We start from the raw sequence: 7774 nt of genomic DNA, 5'->3' as shown, positions 1-7774 counted from the left end.
CAAAGGCCTCTTTGGTGTTGCGTGGGCTCCACCACATGGCAAAATGCAGTATTGTTATTCCAAAGCAAGAAAAGCCCCTTTTAGCGGTGGAGAAGGAAATCTTGACTTCAAAAGGCCTTTGATACTTTTCAGCATCACCAACTAACAAAAGTGTATTGCTGTGGATATCAGACAGTCATGACTCTAGATTCCAGAGCTCTCTGGAGATTGATACAAAGTGGTTCATTTATCTATCTTCTCTATTGTTCTATCTATCTAGCTATCATCTATCTAACTATCTTTCTATCTATCATCTATCTATCAATCAGAAGAGCTATGACAATGGCAATCGAGGGGAGAGGCGTTTTCAAGGAGAAAAAGTCAATAGCAGCTGAAAGGTCAAGAAACATAACGGGGGAGTGGTCACTGGACTTGGTCATTGCAGTGGTGGGACTGGAGGCCAGAAGGTTCAGGCTCTTCCTGTCCTCTCAGCAAACCAACCAACCACATTGCGCTGTGTCCTGAGTAGTGCTTTCTAAACCTCATCATCTTGCAAACACCATACTCCTTTATTTCCATTATATGCATATGATACACACACACACACACACACACACATTTCATATGCTGTGTGTGTGTATAATATTTTTTTCTGAACTGCTTGAGAATCAATTGCAGCCACTATGTCTGCTTATCCCTACATACTGCAGGGTATATCAAAGTCAGAATATTTAACATTGATACATTGCTATTACTAATCCTTCGTTTGTATTCAAATTCCATCAATTGTCCCAATGCCGCTTACAACCTTTATAACCTTTTCCCAGGCAAATGATCCAATCCAGCATCAGGAAGTGCATTTAGTTGTTATGTCTTTTTAGTTTTCTTTAGTCTAGAACAGTTCCTTAGTCTTATTTTGTTTTTCAAGACCTTGACATTTTTGAAGAATATAGGCTAGTTTGTACATGTCCTTTAATTTGGGTTTGTCTGATGTTTCTTCTTGATTAGCTCCAGTTATGCGTTTTGGGCAATAATATTATAGAAGGGACATGGTGTCTTTCTCAGGACATTGCATTGGGAGGCACATGATACTGATTTGCCCCATTACTGGTGATGTTAATTTTGGTCACTTAGCGAAGGTGGTGTCTGCCAGTTTCTCCCTTGTGAAGTTACTATTTTCCCCGTTGTAATGGATAAGTCCTTTGTTGGGAAATGCTTTGATACTGTAACTATCCTGTTCCTCATCAAACTTTTTTCATTCCCTAGTTGTAGCATTCATTGATAATTTTTGCCTGCATCAATCATTCCTGTAAGTATTACAAAATAGCATTTTTTTCTCATTTTATTGTTTCTTCTACTTTTATTGCCTGGCATTCTACTGTTAGGAAGAGCTTTCCCTTTTCCTCCAGTTATTTATACAAATAAGAAAATATGGATTCTTATTTTACTCAGTGGATTATAATTCATTACTATCATGATTTATTTTGTTAGTTTTATTAAAGATTTCTGTTAAAATATAGCTAACATACAATATTATATTAGTTTCAGGTATACATCATAGTTATTCAACATTTATATACCTAAAGAAGTGATCACCATGATAAGTCCAGCAACCATCTGACGCCAAACTAATAATATCACAATATTATTGACTATATTCTCTATTCTGTATATTATATCAGATGTATAGCATACTGGTTAGGCATTTATATAATTTAAGAAATTATCCCCCTGACTAGTCTAGTACCCACCAGGCACTATACATAGTTATTACCATATTATTGACTATATTCCCTAAGCGGTACTTTACATCCCCATGCTATTTTGTAACTTCCAATTTGTGTTTCTTAATCCCTTCCCTTTTTTCATCCACCATCAACCCCCTCCCATCTGGCAACTATCAAAATGATCTCTTTATCTATGTGTTTGTTTCTGTTTCATTTGTTTATTTTGTTCTTTGGATTCCACTTATAAGTGAAATCATATGACATTTGTCTTTCTCTGTCTGACTTACCACACTCAGCACAATACCCTCTAGGTCCATCCATGTTGTTGCAGATGGCAAGATTTCATTCTTTTGTTATGACTGCGTAATATTCCATTGTATATATGTACCACTTCTTTATCCATTCATCCGTTGATGAACACCCACGTTGCTTCATATCTTGACTAATGTAAACTATGCTGCAATGAACATAGGGATGCACACATCCTCTCAAGGTAGTGTTTTGGGTTACTTTGGATAAACACCCAGAAGTGGGATGACTGAGTCCTTCTTTGTCTCTTGTTATGGCCTTTGTTTTAAAGTATATTTTGTCTGATATAAGTATTGCTACCCTAGCTTTTTTGTTTGTTTGTTTCCATTTTCATGAAATAATTTTTCCATCCCTTTACTTTCAGTCTGTTCAGTCTGTGTGTGTCTTTTGATCTGAACTGAGTCTCTTGTAGGCCGAATATGTGAAGGTCTTGTTTTCTTATCCATTCAGCCACCCTTTGTTTTTTGATTGGAGCATTTAATTTGTTTACATTTAAAGTAACTGTTCATAGATATGTAGTTATTACCATTTTATTATTCATGTTTTTTATCTTCCCCACCCCTATCTTAAAGAAGTCCCTCTAACATTCCTTATAATACTGGTTTTGTGGTGATGAACTCTTTTAGCTTTTTCTTGTCTGGGAAGCTCTTTATCTGTCCTTCGATCTAAATGATAGTTTTGCTTGTTGTAGGTCCTTGCTATTTATCATTTTGAATATTTCCTGACAATCCCTTCTGGCCTGCAAAGTTTCTGTTGAGAAATCAGCTGACAGTCTAATGGGGTCTCCCCATAAGTTATAGGTAGTTATAGGTGACTAACTGCTTTTCTCTTGCTGCTTTTAAGATTCTCTCCTTGTCTTTAACCCTTGGCATTTTAATTATGATGTGTCTTGTTGTGGGGTGCTTTGGGTTCATTTTGTTTGGGATGCTCTGTGCTTTTGTGTGTGGGTTTGTATATCTATTTCCTTTACCAGCTTAGAGACATTTTCAGTCCTTATTTCTTCAAATGGGTTTTGAATTCCTTGATCTCTCTCTTCTCCTTCTGGTACCCCTATAATGCAAATGTTGGTACACTTGATATTGTCCCAGAAACCCCTTACACCGTCCTCATTTTTTTCGCAATTCTCTTTTCTTTTTTGCTGTTCCGTTTGGGTGTTTTCTGCTACCTTATCTTCTAAATTGCTGACTCGATACTCTGCTTCATTTAATTTATTGTTGTTTCCCTATAATGTATCTTTGTGGGGGCAGAGCCCCAGAGAGCAGTTTCCAGGATCTCGGCCTCACGTGGAAAGGTGCTGGCTTGGTTATTAGATGGCCGTCAGCTGTAATCAGATGGCCCTCCACTGTGGCTGGTTGGCCGTCAGCTGTTACCAGTTAACCATTAGCCACTAATATAACTGCCGTGGCTATGCTAGGGGGTGGGTTGTTGATTGGCTGGCAGAGAAGCGGAAGGCAGATTGCGGCTCCTGCTTTCTATATCTCCAACCCAGCCACCAGCAAGAATATAGTGGTATGAACAAACCCCATATCCATGGCTCCATTGGTGTTCCTTTTTGGCCCTACCATATCCTGAATTCTTGTGTGGGAGGTGGGACCAAAGACCCTGCATGACAATCCTTCATTTCAATTATTGTATTCTTTATTTCTGTCTGATTCTTTTTTATGTTTTCTATTTCCATTTTTATGTTTCCTATCTTTTTGTTGAAGTTCTCCGAGATCACTGAGCATTCGTATAACCAATGTTTTGAACTCTGCACCTGGTAGGTTGCTTATCTCCATTTTGTTTAGTTCTTTTCTTGGATCTTTGTTCTGTTCTTTTATTTGGGACGTGTTTGTTTGTCTCCCCATTTTGGCTGCCTCCCTGTGCTTGTTTCTATGTATTAGGTAGGGCTGCTATGTCTCGGGTCTTAGTGGAATGGCCTTATGTAATAGGTGTTCTGTGGGGCCCAGTGGCACAGTCTCCAGAGCTCTAGTGAGCTCTGTTTACACATCAATGGGAGGTATTGACCTTTGGGCTCATTGGTTGTGAGGACTGTCTGAGACAGCAAAGGAGCTGTTGTGCAGGGGCTAACCCTATGGAGCAGGATTTGCTTTAGCAAGGCTCTGGTGCCTGTTCAGTCTTACCCTTTGGGTGTGTTGTCCTTGGAGGTGGCTTGGTGATACTCTACCTCAGTTTGAAGCTGGCCACTGGACATGCCAGCCCCAGTGCCACCTGGGAGGGGACCTGCTGCAGGCCAAGTTCAGGTGCAGCGTGTGCCTGTGCCCGTGCCCTGCCTGGGGCCACTTTGCATGAGCCACAAAGCAATCTGCATATGGCCACCACCTGCTGTGCTTGGAGGTGCCTTGAGAGGCCAAGCCATGAACCAAGACTGGCTGTTACTAATGCCAGGCTTAGGGCTACTCAGCCAGAGGCACAGAACATGCTGAAGCCAGATGCTGCTTGTTTGGGTTTTGTGAAACTTTGAGAGACTTTAGGAAAGTCTGTAGCATGAGCCAAGGCAGGTCGTTTGTATGGAAAAGCCACTGGAAGTGGCTTGGGTGTGCCTAAAAGTTGGGTGGGGTTTGGTCCCAGAATCACCAGGGTAGGGCGAATGAATGGCATTAGCCATGTTGATGGAGACTCATACACGACCGCCACCTGTGTCTGCAAGCATGAAGGGGGAGGGCTCAACAAAGAAACAATGGCTTCCACCAGCTCTGTCTGGGAGGAAGCTGCCTCTCCAGTCCTCACACAGAAACCAGACAATTCAGTTCCTCTTTGTGTGTCCCTGGTGCCTTTTAAACTGCTGTTCCAGCACTGGAGCTCAGAGTGAGTGAGTCCATCAGCTAGTAAGTCCATGTGTGGGCACTTAAAGAGGAGTGCCTGGGAGTGCAGTTGTCCTCCATCTCACACAGCCACAATCTTTGCTGGTTTTCACAGCCAGAAATTATGGGGACTTTGCTCCCGGGCACTGGAACTCTGGACTGGGGAGCCTGGTGCAGCTCTGGGACCCCTTGTTTCTCTGGGGTGGACCTCCACAGCCTAGATATCCCTCCCAATTTTTAGTGGCCACACGTAGGTGTGGGAGCAGCCCATTCTACATCTCTGCTCCTCCTACGAGTCTCGAGGTGGCTTTTTCTGTGTGTAGTTGTAGGGCTTTGGTTCAGCAAGACATCAGGTGATTCTCAGTGATAGTTGTTTTGTAGTTTAGTTGTAATTTTGATATGGTCATGAGAGGAGGCAAACACAGCGTTTACCTACTCCACCATCTTGACTGGAACAAAACCTATCATTACTTATTTTGATGCTCAAATTGCCCCAGACTTGGCCAGTGGGAGTCCCTTCAAGCCAGCTCCTGTGTCCTTTTGACATGTCCTTATCATACTTTGAGTAATTCCTTATTTCCTGGCACAGAAATACATTCCAGATTCCTCTTATACTTTTCCTGCTGCAGCTCTGAATTAACCTTTCTTCAAGGAGCCTTGATTTCTTTTACTGAAGAATGGTATTAAGAAACCAAGATCTACGTGCTTATTGTTACTGAAGTCACAGTGCTTCCAGACCTTCCTGGTGATAAATCTCTGTCCTCTCTATACAGAGAACACTGTCTATTCTCCAGGTTTCAGGCCCACACAAGGATTTTCTTATTCTTTAGCAGAGTGTACCTTTGTTTGATTTGTTATTTACTATTGCATAAGGCTCAGATTCTATAAAGCTGCATGTTAACATGTAGATTTTTGTCTAGCACAGATATAAGTAATTTCTTTCAGGTAAAACATAAAACAACCAAAACTAAAACCTGAACAAATCAAAAACAAAACCCCTAAATCCTAAAGGTTACAGATTTCTTGCCCTGTATGACATTAAGCAATTTTGTATATAACCCAGAAATCTCATTTTTTTCTTTTTAATTTTTTTTAAATTGAAGAATATTGGGACACAGTATGTTTCTCCAGGGTCCATCAGCTCGAAGTCGTTGTCCTTCAATCTAGTTGTGGAGGGCGTAGCTCAGCTCCAAGTCCAGTAGCATTTTTCAATCTTAGTTGCAGGGGGCACAGCCCACCATCCCATGTGGGAATTGAACCAGCAACCTTGTTGTTGAGAGCTCACGCTCTAACCAACTGAGCCATCTGGCCGCTCCCCCCCTCACCAAAAATCTTATTTTAATGTTCTTTATTTAGTGCCTATAATATTTAATCTCTCAAATTCTCTTTGAATCAGCTTTATTATCCTCCTGGTTCTCTTAATTTGGTAAATAAATCATAAAAAAATCAGGTAAATAAACGCACACTCACTTAATGAAAGTAAGTAAATAAACTAAAATTCTAATTTATAAAAAATTGTACTTTGCCACATGAGTTCATATTGACCTTCAATTACAAAGGAGCACTGTAGGGTTTGTTTTAAAGTTCCCTCTTTCCATATCTGTAATTCCCTTCAACAATGAGAAACATGGCTTCTGTCATTCTTAATATATTTCTCCATTTGCTTAATCCAAAAAGTAGTTTTAAATTACTTTTTTGCACAAAAAGTAGTTTTGAATTACTAACCCATACTACTGTGAAAATCAAAACTACTCACCAGTGTTCAGTATTTGTTTAAAGTTTTTCTTTTTCTGTCTTTACTGAGGATATATAGTCAAAACACTATTGGCAGGCTTTTGAGTTAGTTCTTTTTTTTCATTTCCAGTAGATTCTGAGTGTGAAATATGTTTAAAATAGAACTGGTCTGGTTTATTCCACTAATTTTGCTAGAGTGTTGTTAATTGTGGAAGTTCCTTTTCCTTTTACACGAAAGCGAATCCTCACTTTGTGCACAAAGTAGCCATGTAAATAGAAATATCACATATACCAGAACGTAAAAAAAGGTGAGTTTTGATCATCTCCCAGGCGGTGTGCATTCAATTTACCAGCCACATATTTTTTACTAGCCTTTTGCTGATATCCTGACTACGCATTAGTTCTTTCCACCCCACACGGAAAATGACAGTATCGGCACATTTTAATTAACTCCAGTTATTTTTCTCTACTCAGAACTCTGAGAAATTGATATCCCTGTCGAGGACACCAGATAATAAAAAGTCTCCATGGGCCATTCAAAGCCAGTCTTAAACAAGAGGTTGAACACCATTCCTGATTATTCAGTTTTATGTATGGTGGTAAGGGAATTTTTTTTTACGATTCATATAAATGACATCTAATTTTTAGTTTTGAATAGCTTGGCTGTATGTATAGTGTCAGGAACAAGATTCTAACAAAACCAACTCTGGGCAAAATTTGGAGTTTATCTTTGGGCCTGCAGTCCCCATTTCATCACCCTTGACCATCTTAATGGTGTTCTCTCTATTTTCCATGTATGCAGGGCCCCTAGGATCTCTTCTTACACATTTTAAATCTTCTTTCATAGAAGAATCGGAAATTCATTCACATTCAGGTATAAATAACTGATGCTAGCTTAGAATATTACTCCTCTCTTCTAAATTCTTATGGGACAACTAAGTTAGTGGCCCATGAGCCTACCCTCAGGATTGGCGACCTAATTTCAGGGCTTAGAGCAAAATGAAAATGTGGCTACATTCATCAAGACCCATGAAAAATGTGCCACTAAAATATAAACCTTTTTTCTTTAAAGATATTTTTTTCTCGTAAAATGTAATAGTGATCCATGAGAAACAACATAAAGTTGTAAATTGCAAAAGTATACTGTTTGTGGTGTCATACTTCCATATAATACCATGAATGATAATACTTTATTAATTCGATATTGTGATTGATCTTAAG

This window comes from Rhinolophus ferrumequinum, chromosome 27 (assembly GCF_004115265.2).
Source record: "Rhinolophus ferrumequinum isolate MPI-CBG mRhiFer1 chromosome 27, mRhiFer1_v1.p, whole genome shotgun sequence".
NCBI lineage: Eukaryota > Metazoa > Chordata > Mammalia > Chiroptera > Rhinolophidae > Rhinolophus > Rhinolophus ferrumequinum.
This window is presented reverse-complemented; position numbering follows the sequence as displayed.